Source organism: Salarias fasciatus, chromosome 3 (genome assembly GCF_902148845.1).
Source record: "Salarias fasciatus chromosome 3, fSalaFa1.1, whole genome shotgun sequence".
Lineage (NCBI taxonomy): Eukaryota > Metazoa > Chordata > Actinopteri > Blenniiformes > Blenniidae > Salarias > Salarias fasciatus.
Genome location: NC_043747.1, coordinates 28,652,342 through 28,677,420, shown reverse-complemented (window position 1 = coordinate 28,677,420; position 25,079 = coordinate 28,652,342). Strand labels below are relative to the sequence as shown.

Here is a 25,079-nt window from a genome sequence, read left to right as displayed (position 1 = left end):
GTTTTTTACTTCTGTTTTACTTCCTTTTTGTTCCTGGAAACACCGATTTTAAATTGATGAGAAAATATTTCAAATGTAACAGTTGTTTCTTTGATTTTCATATTTTTTCTTTTCATGGAAGCTAAAAAGTTGTTTTGAAAGACAGATAGTGGTGAGAGTAAAGTTACCTCTACTCGTTTCGGTCACATCCGGATGTGCCTCCTCGGAGCCTCCTGAGGAAGGTCACCGGATGTGACCGAAACCAGTGGAGGTAACTTTACTCTCACCACGATCTGTCTTTCAAAACAACTTTTTAGCTTCCAAGTTGAATCGAAGACAGTATGAACCTTTAACAAACGTTGTTTCTTTTCATTACACATTTTTACATTTTCTAAATAAAGAATAAGTGGACCAGTGCGTGCCCGTGCACATTCACAGCCTGCAGCTTCTTGTAGATCACGTGACTCAGCAGCCTGGTGTCGTTCAGGGTGTCTTCAGTGAGAATCTAGTGTTTGAATATTCAAGGAGAGACAGAAGGCAGTGCTGTAAGAGGCTCAGAAAGGTGCCGTACTCTCTGCTGCATGAGTCAATCTTTAAAAGACAAACTAAAACGTCATGTTCCAAGAGCACGTAGAGCTGATGGAAGATGATTTAAAGTTAAAGGTTGAAACACACACAGTCAGTTCCAGTTGAAGCAGACTGCTTTGGATGTGAGATCTCGCTGATCAGAGCTGATGAGGAAATGAAGGTTGTTATCTCAGGGTCTGTTGTTGAGATCTGTCTCTGATGTTACTGTGAAGAGGACCATGTGGAAACAACCACCTGGAGGGCAGAGGAGCCCGGGACACGACTGATGAGGAGAGGACTGACTGATCTGAGGACAGCGGCCTCTTGAAGGGGACCTGAGAGAAGCTGGACCTGGAACCAAGAAAGACTGAGGACAGACTGGCTGAAGGACGGACTGCAGGAGGCTGAGGTGGAGTGTGTGTGTGTGTGTGTGTGTGTGTGTGTGTGTGTGTGTTAACCACATCCTCACCAGAGCATTTCAAACTTTCCATCTGATGTTTGTCTGAAACCACACAGAGACTCTGAGACCAACGTTTATTCTTCACCAACAGAAGCTTCAGTTCAAATCCTCCTGATCTCTGAACATGTTTCTCAGCTTTTATCTGGATTTCCTACAAAACCAGTGAAGAAACAGGTAATCAGCCAAAAAACCAGTCAAACAGAGAAACAGGTTGAAAATAAAGTCAGAAAACATTAGAAATAAAAAGCACAGCAGTTGAGCAGCAAGAGTGAAAAACTTCAGAAAACAGAAGAAAGCAAATTATACTGAATAAAATAAAATTTTTGGTTATTTAATATGAGGAGTGACTGTTTAACCACCAGAGAGACGACAGAGAAGAAAACTGAATAAAACTCAATGAAAACCTGTTAAAACTGAATAAAATGAATAAAAAAACATGATCAAAGTGAAATAAAACTTTATAAAAACCAGTTCAAACTCAATTAAAACTCAAGAGAATCCAGTCTGAACTCAGTAGAACTCAGTAGAACTCAGTAGAACTCAGCAGTGTGGAGGTCTGGATCCGGATGGGTCTGGACTGGGGGGTCACCTCAGGGAGGAGTAGACCACGTCAGGCTCTGGAGGAATCTCTGAAAACACCAACAGGAAATAAACCAAGTGAAACATTGAGACATTTGAATCAGAGTTTGATCCTGAAGAGAAAAAGTAGAACCAGAATCCAGACTTGATTCAAACCAGAATGTTTCCTGTGAAACAGGAAGAAGCAGCAGGAGGCGGCTCCATCTGTGAAAACACTCTGAGAGCAGCTGATACACACTAAAGCACAGGAGCTGCTTCTACTGGACTCTACTGCTGATTCACTCTGACAGGAACATCTGGAAAGACTCTGCTCTGATCCACTGGTCCACACTTTATCTGAGCTCTGGAGCAACAGAACCACAAGCAGGAGAACCAGGGTCAGACTGACAGGAGAACCAGGGTCAGACTGACAGGAGAACCAGGGTCAGACTGACAGCAGAACCAGGGTCAGACTGACAGGAGAAACCAGGGTCAGACTGACAGGAGAACCAGGGTCAGACTGACAGGAGAACCAGGGTCAGACTGACAGGAGAACCAGGGTCAGACTGACAGGAGAACAAGGGTCAGACTGACAGGAGAACCAGGGTCAGACTGACAGGAGAACCAGGGTCAGACTGACAGGAGAACTAGGGTCAGTTCTTACCTGACTTCTCCGCTCAGCTTCGTTTCTCTTTGATGATTTTCTTGAGAAACGTCTGAAAGTGACTTCTGAAAACACTGGATCCACATCTGGAACACAGAACACACAGTCTAATACACACACAGTGTGTTTGTGTTGTGTGTGGTGTGTGTGTGTGTGTGTGTGTGTGTGTGTGTGTGTGTGTGTGTGTGTGTGTGTGTGTTCTCGTATTTCTATCCTTGTCGGGGCCAAATGTCTCCACAAGGATAGCAAAACCGTGGAACGACGTGCCTTGTGGGACCTTTTTCCGGTCCTAAGTAGGAGAAACAGTGTTTTCTTGACCATGTTGTGTTACTGAAAAAGTAAAAGTGCAAAAACATTTCTTTAGGGTCAGGTTTTGTTGTGGTGTGGGTTAGGGTTAGGGTAAGGGTCATGGTTAGGGGCTAGACATGAATGGGAGTCAATGGACGGTCCCCACAAGGATAGAAATACAAGACTGAGCGTGTGTGTGTGTGTGTGTGTGAGAGAGAGTGTGTGTTGAAGATAAGCCACCACATCCTGAAACACCTCTTGAACTAAAAAACCTTGTTGCCATGGAAACATGCTCAAAACATGGTCGAGGCAGAGAGTGGTCACTGTGATGGCTTTAGTGAGGAACAGGAAGTCAGGCTAACATGGGCCTTTTTAACCACACACACACACACACACACACACACACACACACCCACACACACACACACACACACACACACACACCACACATACACACACAAACCACATGGAAGATTGAAGAGGGTCTGGGTGGGGGTCTGGGTGGAGGTCTGGGTGGAGGTCTGGGTGGAGGTCTGGGTGGGGGTCTGGGTGGGGTCTGGGTGGGGGTCTGGGTGGGGGTCTGGAGCTCCTACCTCTGCTCCGTCTGACCGGCTGCTGCTGACGCTGCAGGATGTTGACGTCGCTGTAGGTGACTTCAGGTTCTGCTGCCGAGCCTGAACACAGAACGTCCAGAACGTCAACCAGTCGTCCGTCTGAAGAGACAAACCTTCAGGAGTCTGCTGCTCACCTTCAGGGTTCCTGCTGCAGAACCGGACCAGCAGGAGAACCAGCAGGAGAACCACAACGAGAGAGGAGAGGGAGATCCACCCAGGGAGGAGACGGGATGAGGAACCAGGAGGAGGATCAGAGGAGGAACCAGGAGGAGGATCAGAGGAGGAACCAGGAGGAGGATCTGTCTTGTGGTTCCCTGAAATCAGTCTCAGTTGAAGGAGGTTCTCAGCAGCAGAACCTGCAGCAGGTTCGTCCTCCTCACCTGAGACAGAGATCCAGCTGGGTGGAGACTCTCCAACACCTCTGAAGCTACACCTGTAGAGGCCTTCAGCAGAGCGGGAAACATGGCGGAGGGTCATGTGACCTGTGGACTCGGTCCCGATGGAGACGCCGTCTTTAAAGAACTCAGCTGAGAGGGTGGAGGGAGCGCTGGTTCTACAACCCAGAGTGACGTCCTGTCCCTCCATCACAGGGAGGACTGGACTCTGGAGGACCACTGTATCTGGACACAGAGAGCAGAGTCCAGCATCTGAGAGAGACAGAGAGACAGACAGAGACAGAGACAGACTCTCTTCCCAGCTACAGTGATGTTGATGCTGCTTCCAGCTGCTCCCTCTCTGGACTCACACCAGTAAACTAAACTGTCTCTGGTCAACATGTAGCTCATGTTACAGGAAGAACCAGCAGGTTCTCCCCACCCGTCTCCACATGAACTCCTCTGTTCTCTGCTGGTCTTCCTCCAGACTGTCCATCCGTCCTCCTCACAGCTCAGAGACACTGAGTCTCCTTGAAGGAACTGAGATCTGCTGGGACTCACAGTCAGTCCTGCTGAGAACGCTGAACAGGGACCAGAGCTGCTGAGAGAGGAACATCTTCATCTGTCTGGAACGTCTGTGAACCTTCATATCATCAATAACGTCACTGTGTTCTGTTCACTTCATGCAGTCAATACATTTCAAGGCTTTCCCCCCAAAGCGCTTTAATCATTGATCACATTCACAATGTTAATTATTAACATCAGTATCACACGTCTCTTGAGCAAGGCCGGAAGTTTTTTGACACCTGGACCTTATTTCTAGGTGTGTCATGCTCATATACTCACTCAGACAAACATGGTGCAGCTCGGAGTCCTTCAGAAGTTATTTAGATCCAACCGATTCAGCGGGGGCCATGGCAGGGGAGCTTCAGCGCGGGACATAAAATCTGCAAAATCGCTCATTTCGGCTACATTTTTTCATCCATCACCAGTGTGATCATAAAGTCAGCTTGTCTACTGTCTTCAGGTGGGGTCAGCTGACAGTTTTCGCTAAACTAGCCCACAATTAGCTCGGATGGAAACGTTGCGGAGCTGCTCTCCCCAGCAGAGAGGCACTTCTGGAGGACTCCGAGCTGCACGATTGTTTGTCTGAGTGAGTATATGAGCATGCACACCTATAAATAAGGTCCAGGTGTCAAAAAAAAACGGAGTTGCCCTTTAAGTCCTGGAGACTCAGTGTGTCCATCCTGTCACAGGAAAAGTTTCCTCAAGAATTAAAGGAGAATTTAAGGAAAACTTTCAAATAAATGACAATGGAAGGTCTCACCATCAACTCTGTGGGAGGGAGGAAAAACACTCATAAGAGGGAAAATAATCAAAATAACATCCAGATTGAAAAAAAGATGGACTGAAACAGCAAGGGAAGCTGGAAAACAAACTCAGAGAGTTGGAGTTAGAACATAGATGGACATCCACTACATCTGCTTTCTCCTCGAATTCAACATTTGGGCCACTGCAGACATTTCAACTGTGAAAAGCTCAAACAGAGAATAACAACAAAAATCAGACATCCAGGTCCAATTCAGTCACGGCTAAGCCAACAGAGAAAGCAGAGGCCTCTGCAGAAATATTCTAAAAATGTATACTGTGACTCATTTCTGCTCAAATTATTATTTTTGGGGGTGAAATGGCTCTTTCAAAATAAGGCCTCCGAATCAGCCGGGGAATCGTCTCCCATTGGATTCCATGATAAATTGAGGGTATTTGAACCTCCTGTTCTCACCGCGCAGTGCCAAGGGTGAAGATTTTACAAAGCATTTTAGTATATTTAACTCAGAGAAGAGACTTGGCATAGTGCCAGAGCATTCGTTACCCACAAAACATAGATCTGGACAATCGGACACTTGTGGCTCAAACATACAAAGAAAAGTACGTTTGGCATTCATCTTGGATCCGACAGTCAAAGTCAACAAGTGTCCATCAGAACACGGCAGAGCCTCACTTCAGCTGATATGCAAAGATTTCTCTCCAACTTGATCCTTGGGGGTAATTTTCAGTTGTGTCACTGTTTGATATGTTAGTAATTAAAGATTAAAATAAAAAGGTGTAACGACCACGGGAGGTCCCTACATGTTTCACCCAGCAGGGGTGATAAAATGTGTGTCCTGTGCTGTATGATCCTAATATGCTAGACTTGGGTCACCTGTGGCTATTTAATCTGGGGCACGGTTTGTGTTTGGAAACTGTGACGAAGGACGTAATTACCTGGACCATGGTATGGGGGGCGGGGTTGTTTATTTAAGGAAGGTAGCGCAGCTGCTGCAGGAGGGGAGTGACGTCACACGCCGTCCTGGAGCTCACCTGCCGGAGGAGCGAGGCCGTGGGACGTTTGCCAGGGTGGATCTGCTCCGGGATGAACTTGGTGTTTCTTGGTGGGATCACTGGATTAAACCGTCATTTTTCACACGGAGCTACCGGGCTGGAGAAGAGGAGCCTGGGCGACCTGCGGACTTAGAAGTGTACCGGGTGTGAGTAACCCACAACACCGCTCTCAGTCGGTCGCCTACAGGGACTGCGCCTCGAACTTTGGGGGGGATCGTAGGGCTATAAAGACAGGAACTTTCTTGAGCCTTTCTGTTTATTCTGGACTTCCCGCGCTGTGCGGCGTTTTCTGTTTGACTTATTAGGAGGAGCGCCCGAGCGGCGGGTTGCTGGTGTTCTGTTGGCAGGGGTTTTTGCCAGAATAAATGCTGCTTTACGTTACCAATCTTAAGTTTGTCATCTCCCTGTTAATCACCCTGCTGGTTGGTGTCTTCCGCCCGTGACCTCTTTATGCGTGTGGCAAGATCGCTCTGGAATCGACGGGCGAATTGTTACAAAGGTGCAAGTTACCGTATTTTAAACTTTGCAGATCACTCATGATAAAAAAATAGTAATAAAACTCGTCACATGGAGCTATTATATGATCAGTCAGTGAGGAACTGGAGTCAAATTATGGCAAAAAAAACCCACATTTGGTGACCATTTTGGACGCCATCTTGAATGTACTGACTACCATACAGAGGTTATGAAGTAGGATTATGAAACCTCTAATCAATGACTTATCTGTTCTGGAATAAAATTTGTTCTTCATCAGGTTTCACATTCAAATACATCCCAGAATATCCATCTCCGTCAGCAGAAGTTTATCCCCACCACAAACCCGGGTCGCGAAATATTTCATATATGCAGATATATGTTCGGTAAGAATTGCACGCGTGTCTGGATATCTATGTCTAGGTAAGCCGGAGCGACGGAAGCTGCATTGTTGTTGTGTGTGTTTGACTGCCGATGCTCACAGCTATGTCTGATACCGCTCTCGGAAATAAATATCCTCACGCTGCCAAACGCCTCTGGACTTCATTCCAACATGTTACAAGATGCATGTTGTGGTTTTGCTGACCTGAACTGAAAGCTTTGTTTACGGCTGCCATACGCATGCGCAGTACCGAGGATACACAACAACTTTCTTCTTCCAGTTTAGTGCAAAATGGGACGAATATCTGTCATGGAGGAGTGGCGTAGAGCGGACCATGATGAAATATTGGTGAAACTAATGAGTTTTTGGACGATTAAAGCTGTTTTAGGAGCAGCGTTACCGATGCCCCGTCTGCTAGACCTATACGGATGTATACGGATGCCGCTGGATTTGGACTAAATTTCTCCCGAAGCACTGTTCGGATCAGAAAAGCATTCGGGTGAGTATATGTTGTACTTCTTTCGATAAACAACGTGGAAAGCTGTTCAAACCCGAACTTCTCCTTTAAGATCGTGCTAAACATGGCATTACATTCCAGTCGTAAGAAACAAATAGAGGGAAGTGTTGTCACCGACAGCATCTTAATTTAGAAAGTTGACGAGTCATTACAAGAATGCTTTGTGAAATCTTCACCCTTGATGCTGTGCTGTAAGAAAGTTCAAAAAACCTGTTTAACATGGAATCCAAGAGAGACGTTTCTCAGCCCTTATTTTGAAAGAGCCATTTCACTCCCAAAAATAATTTCTTTACCAAATATGGCTTTACCCCCATTCCTTCAGTGTATTTAAAGAGTCATAAACCCAGTATCATGAAAGTCTGAGACCGGCGGTGTTTCACCCCCGCCTCATTTCCTCAGACGGCTCATTAAGAAGCACAAAGAATTCAGCAGTAAAGGAATGAAACTGTTCATCTCCTGGAGACCAGCGGCTCACAACATCAGCAGAACATGAAATCTACGCACCTAAAATAACCGTCAGCCTACCAGGCTGCTTCGCCTCGATGCTCAAAAGCATGAAGTGGAACTTCTTCTAACACGGAGGGTTTTTGGGTTTCCCATGCCCATGCAGGAAAATCATGTTTTCCTCAACACATAATTTTTCTGTCTCAACAGAGAGGAAATTATGGTCTATCATGGACTCAGGATTACCAGATGGACAAAGGACTAATATATGTTAGTCACACCTTCAAAGAGAATGTAACTCCCAGCACATGACGTATATACATTCTTACACTAAGACAGTTTCTACAGAGACCCAGGAGAGGGACAACATTATGAAAACACCATCTAAATTAGAGAAGAACTCTGGTCATTTCAGAGAACAAGTCAGCAAACAGGTTTTAAACCAAAAACCTTGAAAGGATCGGTCCCAGGGTTTTAACCACGTCTTTGGGACCTCAGGACTGAATGGTTCTCTGGTGAGGACTCTAATGGACTGGAGGTTCTCACCATGGAACACTCAGAACATGAGAACTGAAATTTTAGTGATTCAACAGGAAGCCAGTGACGACCAGAGAGAGAACGAGGTAATGAGGGACGGTCTCGGTGAACCTGTCAGACTTCTGGCTCCAGAGTTTTTGTGTCATTTGAAGGTTGTTAAGAAGCAGCCACTATGAGAAAGTGAAAAAGCAGAATCACAGTAATCAGTTCATGATGAAATCAAAGCCTGAACGATCCGTTCCAGGTCGGACTGGACGAGAGTTTTCTGACCTGAGAGACGCTGAGAGCTGCAGAGTGAGGAGGAGGAAGCAGACTGACCTGGAAGCGTTGCTGTGTAGATGATCAGAGAGGTCAGAGCTGAGGAGGAACAGGCAGGTTAGTCAGACCTCCACCGGCCTGACGGAGCAGACGTGGAGCAGAGAGGAGGGTGTCTCACCCAGCAGACGTCTGTCCTCATGGTGTCCGCTCTCACAGTCAGCCTGCTGGCCTGCTGTTCAACCACGTCATTGAAGCCCGCCCTCTTCCTCTGCTCTGTGGTTCTCTCCTGAGCTGCTGAGTCCGTCTCGCAGTCTCTGTCTTCATGTGAGGACAGAGGACAGACGGGCCGTGCTGCAGGGTCCCCGGTTTGATCCCCACAGCCTCTGCGTGGTTTTCAACCTGTTTTTCACACCCAGAATAGAGAATCAGAAAAGCACCAGGGTCCAGGACCCCACCGAGGCCGGCGTGAGGGGGGAGGGCGGCGCTTCACGCTGCACAGGCCCCTCAGGGTGTTGTGGGCCCCCTCGTGGTTCACACCAACTGTTGCTTTGTGTTTCTCTCTGGGGACTTCGGACCACTGATGTGGTTGATCTGGTCTCCATGGCAACATAAGCTCGCTTCTGCTCTGGTGGAGCAGAGTGACGAGGATCCAGGTGGCTGAAGGCGACTCTCTCATGTTGGTCTGGGGGGACGAGACGGGTCACTGCTCTGAAGCCTGAAGTCCAGGAGGGAAACTCAGACCGAACTTTGTTTCTTGGACTGAAGGGGGTTCAACCCGGAAACGGTCTTGGAAGTGGTCCAGGTGCCAGAACCGGATCATGTTAGACCTCCTTGGTCCAGTCTCCAGACTGTGACTGAAGGACAGGATGCTCATTCTGAAAGCGACTTCCTGTCCCAGTCAGGCCTCCACCTCCGGTGGAGACAAAGGAAGCCAACGCTGAAGTGCAGAAAAGCTGTAATTATGGGACAATTCCAGCAGGGGCGATGGTGATGGTGTTTAAAAAAGAGCTCGAGATGCATTAGAACCCTTTAGAATCCATTGAAAATTGCTGAATTTCACAGTGAAATCATTGCTTTCAGGAGTTAAAGTTCAGCCTGAATCAGCCAATCACAGCTCCTCCTCTGTCCACGTGATGCAGTCAGTGTGACAGCTGGACCAATCACATTACATCAGGTTCCAGTGCTCAGTATGGAGATTTCCTGCTGGAGGCTTCAGAAGCTTCAGGACCACAGAGGCCCTTATAAATAAAGATTGAATTTGTTTTGTTTTTCCACATTTTTCAATCTTTTGATCTTTATTTAATTCTGAAATAAAAAGATGCAATACAAGCAGGATAAAAAACAAACAAATATCAAAATAATTAAACAACAGTTACATCGAAACATTTTATGATCAATTTAAAATCTGCATTCCCAGGAATAAAGAAGTAAAACAGGAAAACAGAAGTAAAAACAAACAAACCCGCAACCGAACCGCAAACCCGCGCATCAGCCCGATGAGTACCGCGACCCGATCCGACCTGTTGAAGCACGACCCGCAGCCCGACCCGTAACCCGTATTAAAGTCAACATTTTGGGTCATATTGTCTGCATGCATACAGCACATCACCACAGTTCAGCTGCCAGTGACTAAATAACACCTGAATGAAGCACGCTTCCAATAACAGCCTGACTTCAGTCCTGAATCCATCAGCCCTGCTGTTCTTCTCCCATACAACTGAAAAACACTTGTTTTGTTATGTTTAATGCTTTTAAACTTTTCTCTTAAAGGTAACTTAGTGTGTAATAGACTTATTTTCTGTCCAGACATTCAGCAGCTATGAGCCGTGACATGTTTAGAATCCATGGAGGAGAAAAGTAATCCATCAGGGCAACACTGTAATGTTTGAACACTTCAGGAACATTACGAAGTGATAGTTGTACGTTTTATCCATTTATTTCTCAAATATCTAAATAGCTATTAACTGTTTTGGAAGTGGCGCTTGTCTAGACGGCGGCAGACCGTTTGATGCTCTCGTCCAATCACAAATTGTGTTATTCGATGGTGAAACGTGTTTAATCAGCTGAGCCAATGACTGTCACAAAATAGCGGAAGCGATCCTCAGAGAGTAAATAATGACCAAGTAGGGCTGGACGATATGGCCAAAATGTTGTCACTATATAGTTCATAATTTCGGTCGATACGATATAATTCCAATAGATATGAATAATACAAAAGCATCAGAAAAACTGTTAAGAATCATGTACATAATGTACTTCCTGTAAAACTAGAAATTATTTATCCAGGATGCTCCTCCAGTATACATTTTAGAATAAAAACTACAATAAATTAAATGTTTACCTTTTATTTAATAAATATGAAATCACTGTCAAATAAACGTAAGTTTCACCTTTTCAACATAAATAGCTTGAAGCTTTACACTTAAATACAGTTATGTTATTGTTTATAGATTCAAACAAAGCTGCTTCAACCAGGAAGAAAAAATAAAAGTGCTCAGAATTACTGCAATAAACAGAAAAAAGAGTGAGCAACTACAAACATAAATATTACTGGGACAGGGAATTGAAATAACTGCCATACACTCACCTTTTCAATATTAATAGCTTTAACTTTAAACTACAACACAGTTTTATTATAGATTTATGAAAGGTGCTATCAACCAGGGAAGAAAAATAAAAGTGCTCAGAATTACTAAGGTTAACTACAGAATTACTTAAGGTTGTAGTGATTATGGTGACACTGCAGCGAATCCCTGTACCTTTTTTTCTTTTTTTTTTTTTTGTGTGGTTATTTGTCTTCACTGTCGCAGCGTCTTGTAAATTGCCAGACGGTCCCTGAACCCCGCAGCTCCACCGGCTGCTAATCGAAAATCGTATTGCTTCTGACGCTTGATAGACAGATACTTTTAATAAAAATGAGCTGTAGCATGTCGTCCAGCTCACAGCGTGGGATGGAGGCGCCCTGTGTGTGTTACTCACATTTTGTTAAAGAGTCATTGAGACCTAAATCCGCATCTGTCAACATGCTGCTAACTTTAACAGACTGTTCAGTGAATGATATTCCGAATCGTGGCCACGAATTATATTTAGTGCGGCACGATTTATTATTTCGCGGCCCACAATTAGCTTGTGGAAGCTTGTTCAGTGGCGTTTACCATCACCAGTTCTCATTTTGAGCTCAAAGTCACCGCGGTGGAGCTCAGCTTGTAGCTTGTAGCTTGTAGCCTGAGCTGAGGACAGCAGCTGTGGCTGCAGAGCTCTGATCACTCTCTCGTCTCGTGGCGCTTTCTGCTCGGCTTGAATCAGCGGCGCCGCGAACATCAGAGTGACTGTGAAAACGCAGACTGTAAAGCACTACATCCAAAATGTGTTTAAAATTCATATCACCGTTATTGGATAAAATATACCGCGGTATATATTGCTATCGAAATTTTGGTCCCAGCCTTTGACCCAAGATAGGTTTCTGTGGTTGCTCACTACTGAAAAGCCCGGAAATGGATGCAGAAGAGCCGGTGCAGCTGCAGACAGTCGCAGCAAGAAATGGATCAGTCACAACGTTTTTATATTATTATGTTATATTGTTTCTCATGAGTCAATCGACAACCCGCAAGCGATTTTTCCCACCCAGTCCGAACCCGAGAAAAAAAAGCTTTTAAAAACCACCAGCAACAATCAGCTGTTTTTGCGGGTACCTGTCCCGTGCAGGACTCTGGTCAAGGACCATGTCAGAAAGCAGTTTCATTGTATCAGTCATCACATGATCAACAGTCTGATCAGCTGTCAGAATGAGTCAAGAACAAACTGAAATCCAGGAATACCCATGTTAGCATCTCCCTGGTGAGGACGGCAGCGATTGGCTGTCCTCAAAGTCTACAAGTCGCTCAGAGACGTTATTGCCTAATTGTGAAAAATCGGTAGTTTGCGTGAGATTGTAATGGACACAGCAGGAGAGAAGAACAAGGTTGTTGGAGAGACAAAGTTTGTGGAAAGAACATCCTGAATATGTTCAGAACTGGCCAAATGAGCTTTTTAGTTCAACTGTTTTTTTTTAATTTGGCCCTTGCAATAAGCCATCATTTCTCAAAAAAGACTTCAAGACTTAGGGCCATTCCCAATTCTCCCCCTTCCCCTCCCCCTCAGCCCTTGGCCCTACCCCTATCACTCTCCTACCCCTTTTAGAATAGGGCTGAGGGGCTCAGGCTGTCTTTGCAGCACACGAATTGTGGAAACCCCTTTCAAAATAAGGCGATTTTGCAGCAGTGGGTTTCCCCCTCCTCTGTGCCAGAGCCAGATTTCACAAGTTTCAGGTCCTATAGCAACACAAAATTATGGATATTAGAAATGATAGAAATTACATTGGAAATTACTTTTATTTTTGTTATAACGGTATTATTATTGACCTTGTATTTCTTTTTGAGTTTTCCCCCACTTTTTGAAGCTTGCTGGGCTGTAGCTTCCCCTTCCAAGCCATTGTCTTTTATGAATTTCCTAAAGTAATACATAGATATTTATATAAACACGTTTATTACTGACATATTGTAGCTTAGATGATAATATAATTTACTCCAATGTGTTTTGGCGCTATATTTTCATTTCAAAATCTTTTCTTCTTTTCACCTCTAAACTGAATCAGCAGTCGGGTTTCCATCGGGTCCCTGTGTCAACACATATGACGTTAAAACATGATAAAAGATGACATTAATACAGTGATTAGTGCTCTTCAGAAGTTACATATTAACGATTGGAATGGCGCTACGCAGCGCTAAAACGTAATCCATGACTGGGACACTGTCACATTAGTATATCTATAAATTTCAGTGAAGCAAATACACTTTATAGCTTTGTAAATAGTATACAGAAAGCAAGCTTACTTTGTGCGACTCCGTGGTGGCGCCATGTTGTTTTTTTCTGGCCAATGCAAAACTCCACCTACCCCTATAGAGAACAGGGAGCATCGATGCAGACTTCGCTGATAAGGGTGAAATAGCCCTCCCCCTTACCCTACCCCTATTCAAAAAAGTAGAATTGGCATAGCCCTGAAGCCTCGTGAACGCGCATATCATAGGGGGCAGGGCTGAGGGGTAGGGGTAAGGGGTAGAATTAAGTAGTTTGTCGAGAGCCAATAGACAAAACAATCTTGTTATGTTGATATCAGATGTTATAAAATCAAATTCAATCAAAAGAATTAACTGTACCTGCAAACCTCCATCTGATCTGGCTTAGAACCAGCAAGTGACCCAAGGCAGACACTTTGGAAGATTTGCTTATTTATGCAATTGTTTAAATTCCAAAGTTGATTTTAGTTTCTAAACTCTTCTGGCGCTACTATGGAGCCTTCAACAATGCGGCGCTACGTCCCACTTTTAGTGTCCAGAGGGAGGGTCTCAGGTTTGGGAGGGGAATGTATTGATTGATAAGTGAGCTGTTCATGAGTTTGCTGGGGCAGAAAATCAGAGGAGCAGCTGCAGCATAAGCGTCCTACCAGCCCGACCAGAGCAGAGCAGGTTCTACGCCTGGGTCAGCTTCCCAGGCACATCTTCAGGCTGTTGTGCCTGGACGAGGCCTTCAGGCTCGCCGTTAACCTGGCCTGCATTAAAACAGATCCAGCAGGCGTCTTGTGTGCCACAGTGTCAATATTCAAACTCCAGCTAATAACATGCTTTTCTGTGATCAGAGCAGAGTCTTTCCAGATGTTCCTGGCAGGTGAAATCAGCAGTAGAGTCCAGTAGAAGCAGCTCCTGTGCTTTAGTGTGGTATCAGCTGCTCTCAGAGTGTTTTCACAGATGGAGCCGCCTCCTGCTGCTTCTTCCTGTTTCACAGGAAACATTCTGGTTTGAATCAAGTCTGGATTCTGGTTCTACTTTTTCTCTTCAGGATCAAACTCTCAATCAAATGTCTCAATGTTTCACTTGGTTTATTTCCTGTTGGTGTTTTCAGAGATTCCTCCAGAGCCTGACGTGGTCTACTCCTCCCTGAGGTGACCCCCCAGTCCAGACCCATCCAGACCCAGACCTCCACACTGCTGAGTTCTACTGAGTTCTACTGAGTTCTCCTGAGTTCAGACTGGATTCTGTTGGGTTTTTAGTGATTTTCAACAGATTTTATTGAGATTCACTGAATTAAGATGGTACTGTGATTTTTTTCTTGGACTGTTGATATTGAGTTTATTGAGTTTGAACAGGTGTTTTTTGGTTTATTTAGTTTCATCAAGTCTTCATTGAATTTTATTCACTTTTCTTCTCTATCTGTCGTCTCTCTGATAAAACAGTCGCTGCTCATCTTCAACAACTAAAAAGTATTTTTGGTTCAGATTAGTCTTTTTTCTTCTGTTTTCTGGAGGTTTTTCACTCTTGCTGCTCAAACTGCTGTGCTTTTAATTTCTAATGTTTTCTGACTTTATTTTCAACCTGTTTCTCTGTTTGACTGGTTTTTGACTGATTTTCTGTTGTTTCACTGGTTTTGTAGGAAATCCAGATAAAAGCTGAGAAACATGTTCAGAGATCAGGAGGATTTGAACTGAAGCTTCTGTTGGTGAAGAATAAACGTTGGTCTCAGAGTCTCTGTGTGGTTTCAGACAAACAGCAGATGGAAAGTTTGGCTCATTTCGGTTCGGATGTGGTAGACACACACACAACGCCACACACACACACACACACACTGCCACAACCACACGCTATGAACAGAGCTCAAAGTTCGATTTGAAGGTGCAATAAGCAGTGGGGTGTGAAAATACTTGGTGGGGCAAAGTGCAGTGAAGTGTGTGTGTGTGTGTGTGTGTGTGTGTGTGTGTGCGTTCTCATATTTCTATCCTTGTCGGGGCCAAATGTCCCCACAAGGATAGCAAAACGTGGAGCGCCGTGCCTTGTGGGACCTTTTTCCGGTCCTAAGTAGGAGAAACAGTGTTTTCTTGACCATGTTGTTGTTACTGAAAAAAGTAAAAGTGCAAAAACATTTCTTTAGGGTTAGGCTTTGTTGTGGTGTGGGTTAGGGGTAGGGTAAGGGTCAGGGTTAGGGGCTAGACATGAATGGGAGTCAATGGACGGTCCCCACAAGGATAGAAATACAAGACTGAGCGTGTGTGTGTGTGTGTGTGTGTGTATGCAGTGCTAAGACTTACAACAGCAAACAATCATCATTAAACTCTGACTGCTGAGACTCTGAGCAGTTCTGGAGCTTTGAGCAGAAAGAAAAGAGTGAAAGGACTGAGTCTGGAAGACTTTGTGACTTTTCGCTCCCTGTCACTGTAACAGGCTGACGGCCTGCTGTAAGTCACTGATCACAATATTCAGTGAAGCAGAGTGCAGTACTTTAGTAGACGTACATTTTAAAAACATATATTACATAACTATATGTTCAAGTGCTGCCAGTTCCAGATAATCCTGAACTCTGTGTCTTCCTACCACATGAGACACTTGTTCAAAGCTAATGTTCAGTTTTGCAGTTTATATTCAAACCACCAAGAGCAGGCAGACATCCTGTGCTTACAATCTACAAACTCAGAATTTATTTATACTTCTGTCCTTTATCTTTCACTCATGTGTGAAAACCCGAGGAGGAACCGAGTGGTCACCCCTGAACCCAGGATGTGGTCAGACCTGGAAGGCTGGGAAGGAAAAATCAAGGTGGAGATTCAGAGTTTCTCACATCCTGGTGGATTGACTCTACGAAGTCCTTTCTGCTGCCCCTAGGGGGCGCCGCAACGTCCAGTTCAGACAATCAATTCAGCAGTCATCTGGTCAAATCTGCTCCAAATAAGTTGAGACTTCTTGAGGGATGTGTTCACACCTCTGGTTCAGAGTCACACAGAACTTGGAAGCCCCGCCTCCTTCCTGAAGCTACTTCCTGGTTGGGAGGAGCTTATGGAATAATTCCACCAGATTCTGATTCTATAGTTTCCAGAGGCCTCACAGTTCAAGGTTCAGGTCAGTGTCTGCTGTAGAGGTCAAATGAGAGCAACAGAGCTCCAGAGGTCAGAGGTCACAGCAGGCTTCGTGTCTCAGAGAGGCATGAAGCCTCTGATCAGGACTTCTGATGAGAAACAGGTTTCTCAGTCTGTGGACTCTTCCGCCCCCTGCTGTGATTCAGGAGAACTGCTGCACATAAAGCTTGTGTTTTTACTTCTGTTTTACTTCCTTTTTGTTCCTGGAAACACAGATTTTAAATTGATGAGAAAATATTTCAAATGTAACAGTTGTTTCTTTGATTTTCATATTTTTTCTTTTCATGGAAGCTAAAAAGTTCTTTTGAAAGACAGATAGTGGTGAGAGTAAAGTTACCTCTACTAGTTTCGGTCACATCCGGATGTGCCTCCTCGGAGCCTCCTGAGGAAGGTCACCGGATGTGACCGAAACTAGTGGAGGTAACTTTACTCTCACCACGATCTGTCTTTCAAAACAACTTTTTAGCTTCCAAGTTGACTCGAAGACAGTATGAACCTTTAACAAACGTTTTTTTCTTTTCATTATACATTTTTACATTTTCTAAATAAAGATCTAAAAATTGAAAAAAATGTTAAAAATAAGTGGACCAGTGCGTGCCCGTGCACATTCACAGCCTGCAGCTTCTTGTAGATCACGTGACTCAGCAGCCTGGTGTCGTTCAGGGTGTCTTCAGTGAGAATCTAGTGTTTGAATATTCAAGGAGAGACAGAAGGCAGTGCTGCCCGCAGTGTGTGGGGTGCACCCTCTGTTCTTTTGTTTTTTTTTTTTTTTTTTCTGTTTTTTTGTTTTTTTTTTTTGTTTTTTCTGTTTTTTTGGGGGGGTTTTTTGTTTTGTTTTGGGGGGGGGGGGGGCAGGATTTTATCTGGGCGTGTCCCTGGTCCCCGGCGCTGGAGAGACCCCGACTGGGTCCTGGTGGCGTTCCCTCCTGGCCCTCTTGGGGGCGCTGGGCCCCAGAGACATGTCCAGCATTAGGGTGGTTTTCCCCCGGGCTGGTGTCGCTGCTGCTCATTGGGTGTCGCCTGTGCCCCCGGCTGCCCCAGTGGGTCCTGGTTGGCCTCTGGCGCCCCGGGGGCGGGACGGGTGGGGGGGTTTTGGGGGGGTGCGCGGCAGGCTCGCCCTGTGTCCTTGCCTCCCTCGGGGGCGGCCCCGCGGCCTTTCCCGGTTCCCCCCTGAGTCGCGAGGCGTGGCATTACGGGGGCTCCGGTGGCGTGGATTGGTGTCGACTGGGTAACATCACATGCACGTCTATATGATCATTCCAGCCTCTGCTTAGACTCACTGTGCAGTATAGAACTTACCTGAACACACCGGTTGTTCCCCTTCAGCGCCCAGACACTGGTTGGTGTCCTCTATCATCGGTACCCTCAGCTCTATCATCTCCATCTAGTCAGTCCCCCCTCACCCTTTTCCCTCACCCTCACAACGTTTCACAACCCCCACGTGGTGTTACACTGCCCTCTATCATAGGTATGAGGGCTGGTGATGGTCACTAAATTGCAAAAAGAATAAAATTGCAAAGTGATCTTAGAAGTTGACAGCAGGTGTTGTTTGACTTCGAGATGAATGCAGACAAAAAAACATTAGAAAAAAAAAAAGAAAAAAAAAAGGTTGAAACACACAGTCAGTTCCAGTTGAAGCAGACTGCTTTGGATGTGAGATCTCGCTGATCAGAGCTGATGAGGAAATGAAGGTTGTTTTCTCAGGGTCTGTTGTTGAGATCTGTCTCTGATGTTACTGTGAAGAGGACCATGTGGAAACAACCACCTGGAGGGCAGAGGAGCCCGGGACACGACTGATGAGGAGAGGACTGACTGATGAGGACAGCGGCCTCTTGAAGGGGACCTGAGAGAAGCTGGACCTGGAACCAAGAAAGACTGAGGACAGACTGGCTGAAGGACGGACTGCAGGAGGCTGAGGTGGAGAGTGTGTGTGTGTGTGTGTGTGTGTGTGTGTGTGTGTGTGTGTGTGTGTAACCACATCCTCACCAGAGCATTTCAAAGTTTCCATCTGCTGTTTGTCTGAAACCACACAGAGACTCTGAGACCAACGTTTATTCTTCAGCAACAGAAGCTTCAGTTCAAATCCTCCTGATCTCTGAACATGTTTCTCAGCTTTTATCTGGATTTCCTACAAAACCAGTGAAGAAACAGAAAATCAGCCTAAAACCAGTGGAACACAGAAACTGGTTGAAAATAAAATCAGAAAACATTAGAAATAAAAAGCACAGCAGTTTGAGCAGCAAGAGTGAAAAACTTCCAGAAAACAGAAGAAAGCAAATTATACTGAATAAAAAAGCCATTTTTGGTTATTTAATATGAGGAGTGACTGTTTAACCACCAGAGAGACGACAGAGAAGAAAACTGAATAAAACTCAATGAAAACCTGTTAAAACTGAATAAAATGAATAAAAAAACATGATCAAAGTCAAATAAAACTTAATAAAAACCAGTTCAAACTCAATTAAAACTCAAGAGAATCCAGTATGAACTCAGTAGAACTCAGTAGAACTCAGCAGTGTGGAGGTCTGGATCCGGATGGGTCTGGACTGGGGGGTCACCTCAGGGAGAGTAGACCACGTCAGGCTCTGGAGGAATCTCTGAAAACACCAACAGGAAATAAATCAAGTGAAACATTGAGACATTTGATTCAGAGTTTGATCCTGAAGAGAAAAAGTAGAACCAGAATCCAGACTTGATTCAAACCAGAATGTTTCCTGTGAAACAGGAAGAAGCAGCAGGAGGCGGCTCCATCTGTGAAAACACTCTGAGAGCAGCTGATACACACTAAAGCACAGGAGCTGCTTCTACTGGACTCTACTGCTGATTCACTCTGACAGGAACATCTGGAAAGACTCTGCTCTGATCCACTGGTCCACACTTTATCTGAGCTCTGGAGCAACAGAACCACAAGCAGGAGAACCAGGGTCAGACTGACAGGAGAACCAGGGTCAGACTGACAGGAGAACCAGGGTCAGACTGACAGGAGAACCAGGGTCAGTTCTTACCTGACTTCTCCGCTCGGCTTCGTTTCTCTTTGACGATTTTCTTGAGAAACGTCTGAAAGTGACTTCTGAAAACACTGAATCCACATCTGGAACACAGAACACACAGTCTGATACACACAGTCTGTGTGTGTGTGTGTGGTGTGTGTGGTGTGTGGTGTTGTTGAACATAAGCCACCACATCCTGAAACACCTCTTGTACTAAAAAACCTTGTTGCCATGGAAACATGCTCGAGGCAGAGAGTGGTCACTGTGATGGTTTTAGTGAGAAACAGGAAGTCAGACTGACATGGGCCTTTTTAACCACACACACACACACACACACACACACACATACACACACACTGTGTGTGTATTAGACTGTGTGTTCTGTGGGTGGAGGTCTGGGTGGAGGTCTGGGTGGGGGTCTGGAGCTCCTACCTCTGCTCCGTCTGACCGGCTGCTGACGCTGCAGGATGTTGACGTCGCTGTAGGTGATTCAGGTTCTGCTGCGAGCCTGAACACAGAACGTCCAGAACGTCAACAGTCGTCCGTCTGAAGAGACAAACCTTCAGGAGTCTGCTGCTCACCTTCAGGGTTCCTGCTGCAGAACCGGACCAGCAGGAGAACCAGCGGGAGAACCAGCAGGAGAACCACAACGAAAGAGGAGAGGGAGATCCACACAGGGAGGAGACGGGAGGAGGAACCAGGAGGAGGATCAGAGGAGGAACCAGGAGGAGGATCAGAGGAGGAACCAGGAGGAGGATCAGAGGAGGAACCAGGAGGAGGATCTGTCTTGTGGTTCCCTGAAATCAGTCTCAGTTGAAGGAGGTTCTCAGCAGCAGACCTGCAGCAGGTTCGTCCTCCTCACCTGAGACAGAGATCCAGCTGGGTGGAGACTCTCCAACACCTCTGAAGCTACACCTGTAGAGGCCTTCAGCAGAGCGGGAAACATGGCGGAGGGTCATGTGACCTGTGGACTCGGTCCCGATGGAGACGCCGTCTTTAAAGAACTCAGCTGAGAGGGTGGAGGGAGCGCTGGTTCTACAACCCAGAGTGACGTCCTGTCCCTCCATCACAGGGAGGACTGGACTCTGGAGGACCACTGTATCTGGACACAGAGAGCAGAGTCCAGCATCTGAGACACACACACACACACACGCGCAGTCTTGTATTTCTATCCTTGTGGGGACCGTCCATTGACTCCCATTCATGTCTAGCCCCTAACCCTGACCCTTACCCTAACCCTAACCCACACCACAACAAAGCCTAACCCTAAAGAAATGTTTTTGCACTTTTACTTTTTTCAGTAACAACAACATGGTCAAGAAAACACTGTTTCTCCTACTTAGGACCGGAAAAAGGTCCCACAAGGCACGTCGTTCCACGTTTTGCTATCCTTGTGGGGACATTTGGCCCCGACAAGGATAGAAATACAAGAACGCAACCACACACCACACACACACACACACACACACCCACAACACAACACCACACACACACACACACCACACACCACACACACACACACTCTTACCAGCTACAGTGATGTTGACGCTGCTTCCAGCTGCTCCCTCTCTGGACTCACACCAGTAAACTCCACTGTCCCAGCTGAACATGTGACTGATTCTACAGGAGGAACCAGCAGCTTCTTCCCCCCAGTCTCCACATGAACTCCTCTGTTCTCTGCTGGTCTTCCTCCAAACTGTCCATCCGTCCTCCTCACAGCTCAGAGACACTGAGTCTCCTTGAAGGAACTGAGATCTGCTGGGACTCACAGTCAGTCCTGCTGAGAACGCTGAAACAGGGACCAGAGCTGCTGAGAGAGGAACATCTTCATCTGTCTGGAACGTCTGTGAACCTTCATATCATCAATAACGTCACTGTGTTCTGTTCACTTCAAGCAGTCAATGCATTTCAAGTCTTTTCCCCCAAACAGCTTCCTCTGCAGAATATTCTAACAATCTATACAGTGACTCATTTTTGGTCAACAAATTATTTCCGGGGGTGAAATGGCTCTTTCAAAATAAGACCTTCAAAGTTAAATGGAGGTATTCTGAACCTCCTGTTCTCACAGCGCAGCGCAGAGGGTGAAGATTTTACAAAGCATTCTGGTAATATTGGTATTAACTCAAACAAGAGACTTGGAATAGTTCCAGAGCATTCTGTGACCCACAAAACAGAAATCTGGACAGTCGGGACACTTGTGGTCAAAAATACAAGGAAAAGTACGTTTGGCGTTCATCTTGGTTTCTGTCCTGAATCACCACTTTATCTTGAAAGTGACTTCAAAACCCAACTATATTTGAATCCAGCACCTCTTAAAAAAGCAAATCTGTCGGGAACATAACAGCAGCCAGACTCCCATTCTGCTGCCTCCATGCTGGACAGGACAGGTAAAAAACAAACTCATGATAAAAAGTAATGAACCTGGTCACATAGAGCTATTATATGATCCATCACTGAGGAACTGGAGTCAGATTGTAGCAAAAAATACATTTGGCGGCCATTTTGGACGCCATCTTGAATTTACTGACGAACATACAGAGATTATGAAGTAGAATTATCAAACTTCTAATCAATGAATTCTCTGTTCTGGAATAAAATTTGTTCTTCATCAGGTTTACATTAAAATACATCCCAGAATTTCCATCTCGGCCAGGAGCAGTTTGTCCATTAAGATGGTGCCAAACATGGCGTTACATTTCCAATTGTAGAAAAAATAGAGGAAGTGTTTCACTGAACGGCGTCTTAATTTAGAAAGTTGAGGTATGACAATATGACATATGACAAGAATGTTTTGTAAAATCTTCACCTTTGATGCTGCGCTGTGAGAACAGGAAGTTCAGAATATCTCAGTTTACCATGGAATCCAACGGGAGACGTTTCTCAGCCCTTACTTTGAAAGAGCCATTTCAATCTGTAAAATTATTTTTTTAACAAATATGACTTTACTCCATTCCTTCAATGTATTTAAAGTCAGTGAACCCAGTGTCATGAAAGTCTGAGACCTGCCATGTTCCACCCCTCATTTTCTCAGACGGCTCATTAAGAAGCAAAGGAATCAAACTGTTCATCTGTTTGAGACCAGCGGCTCACGACACCAGGAGAACATTAAATCTTATATCACCTAAAGTAACCATCAGCCTCCCAGGCTGCTTCGCCTCGATGCTCAAAAGGCATGAAGTGGAACTTCTTCTAACATTGGAGGTTTTTGGGTTTCATTCAACGTCTAAAAACTGTGAGAAAACTGTTCATAAAATCCTAAATCATGGATCAGAATCGATGGATGTTGCTCATGTGGAGGAAAATAATGTTGAGGGAAATATGATAAAAGTAGAAATTAAGTATTAAGTATCTCTCTCTCTCTCTCTCTCTCTCTCTCTCTCTCTCTCTCTCTCTCTCTCTCTCTCTCTCCAGCAGACACACCCTCTTTATCCTGCAGCTACAATCAGCTGTGGCTGCTCTCACCTGGAGTCCATGCAGGAAAATCATGTTTGCCTCAACACTCATAATTTTTCTGTCTCAACAGAGAGGAAAATATGGTCTATCATGGACTCAGGATTTACCAGATAGACAAAGGACTAATATATATCAAAGGTTTCAGGGACAAACAATGATTCACTCAACTTCAAAGAGAATGTAACCTCTCAGCACATGACTTTTATAAATTCTTACAACTAAGACATTTTCTGCAGAAACAACAGGAGAGGGACAACATTTGAAAAACACCATAAATTAGAGGAAGTGCTGTGGTCATTCTCAGAGGACAAGTCAACAAACGGGTTTTAAACCAACTACCTGAAAGGATCAGACTCCAGGGTTTTAAACCACGTCTTTGGGACCTTCAGGACCGAAGGGTTCTCTGTGAGGACTCTAATGGACTGGAGGTTCTCACCATGGAACACTCAGAACACGACGGAACGGAAATTTAAAATCAATCCGAGGCTCAACAGGAAGCCAGTGACGACCAGAGAGAGAACGAGGTAATGAGGGACGTTCTCGGTGAACCTGTCAGACTTCTGGCTCCAGAGTTTTGTATCATTTTAAGGTTGTTAAGAGCAGCCATGATGAAAAAAGTGAAAAGCAGAATCACAGTAATCAGTTCATGATGAAATCCAAGCCTGAACGATCCGTTCCAGGTCGGACTGGGACGAGAGTTTTCTGACCTGAGAGACGCTGAGAGCTGCAGAGTGAGGAGGAGGAAGCAGACTGACCTGGAAGCGTTGCTGTGTAGATGATCAGAGAGGTCAGAGCTGAGGAGGACAGGCAGGTTAGTCAGACCTCCACCCGGCCTGACGGAGCAGACGTGGAGCAGAGGGAGTGTGTCTCACAGCACGTCTGTCCTCCATGGTGTCCGCTCTCACAGTCAGCCTGCTGGCCGCTGTTCAACACAGTCATTGAAGCCCGCCCTCTTCCTCTGCTCTGTGGTTTCTCTCCTGAGCTGCTGAGGCCGTCTCTCAGTCTCTGTCTTCATGTGAGGACAGAGGACAGACGGGCCGTGCTGCAGGACCCCCGGTTTGATCCCCAGCAGTCTGCTGGTTTTCAACCTGTTTTCAAACCCAGAAATAGAGAATCAGAAAAGCCACCAGGGTCCAGGACCCACCGAGGCCGGCGTGAGGGGGGAGGGCGGCGCTTCACGCTGCACAGGCCCTCAGGGTGTTGTGGGCCCCTCGTGGTTCACACCAACTGTTGCTTTGTGTTTCTCTCTGGGGACTCGGACCACTGATGTGGTTGATCTGGTCTCCATGGCAACATCAGCTCGCTTCTGCTCTGGTGGAGCAGAGTGACGAGGATCCAGGTGACTGAGGAGACTCTCTCATGTTGGTCTGGGGGGACGAGACGGTCACTGCTCTGAAGCCTGAAGTCCAGGAGGGAAACTCAGACCGAACTTTGTTCTTGGACTGAAGGGGTTCAACCTGGAAACGGTCTTGGAAGTGGTCCAGGTGCCGGACCGGATCATGTTAGACCTCCTTGGTCCAGTCTCCAGACTGTGACTGAAGGAACAGGATGCTCATTCTGAAAGCGACTTCCTGTCCCAGCCAGGCCTCCACTTCCGGAGGAGACAAAGGAAGCCAACGCTGAAGTGCAGAAAAGCTGTAATTATGGGACAATTCCAGCAGGGGGCGATGGTGATGGTTTAAAAAAGAGCTCGAGATGCATTAGAACCCATTAGAATCCATTGAAAAATGCTGAATTTCACAGTGAAATCATTGATTTCAGGAGTTAAAGTTCAGCATAAATCAGCCAATTACAGCTCCTCCTCTGTCCACGTGATGCAGTCATGTGACAGGCTGGACCAATCACATTACATCTGGTTTACAGTGTTCAGTATGGAGATTTCCTGTTGGAAGCTTCACGACCACAGAGGCCCTTATAAATAAAGATTGATTTAGTTTTTTCCCCATATTTTTCAATCTTTTGATCTTTATTTAATTCTGAAATAAAAAAAAAACAAAACAAACAGGATAAAAAACAGAAACAGTATCAAAATAAATTAAACAACAGTTAAATTGAAACATTTTATGGTCAATTTAAAATCTGTATTTCCAGGAATAAAGAAGTAAAACAGAAGTGAAAACAAGTTTTATGTGCAGCAGTTCTCCTAAATCACCAGCAGGAGGCAGAAGAGTCCACAGAGTGAGAAACCCGTTTCTCATC

General features: G+C 45.5%; 2 long non-coding RNA genes across 2 annotated transcripts; both read right to left on the bottom strand.

Annotated features, from left to right (window-relative positions):
- Positions 1-18,921: 18,921 nt before the first annotated feature.
- On the bottom strand, positions 18,922-19,908 carry LOC115409622 (uncharacterized). Its single transcript, XR_003934003.1, has 3 exons — positions 19,860-19,908; positions 19,443-19,528; positions 18,922-19,034 (listed from the first exon to the last, which is right to left on the bottom strand). It is a non-coding gene; the product is annotated as an uncharacterized LOC115409622 (long non-coding RNA).
- A 257-nt stretch (positions 19,909-20,165) lies between these two features.
- Positions 20,166-22,041, bottom strand: LOC115409568 (uncharacterized). Its single transcript, XR_003933988.1, has 3 exons — positions 20,956-22,041; positions 20,290-20,529; positions 20,166-20,224 (listed from the first exon to the last, which is right to left on the bottom strand). It is a non-coding gene; the product is annotated as an uncharacterized LOC115409568 (long non-coding RNA).
- Positions 22,042-25,079: the final 3,038 nt, after the last annotated feature.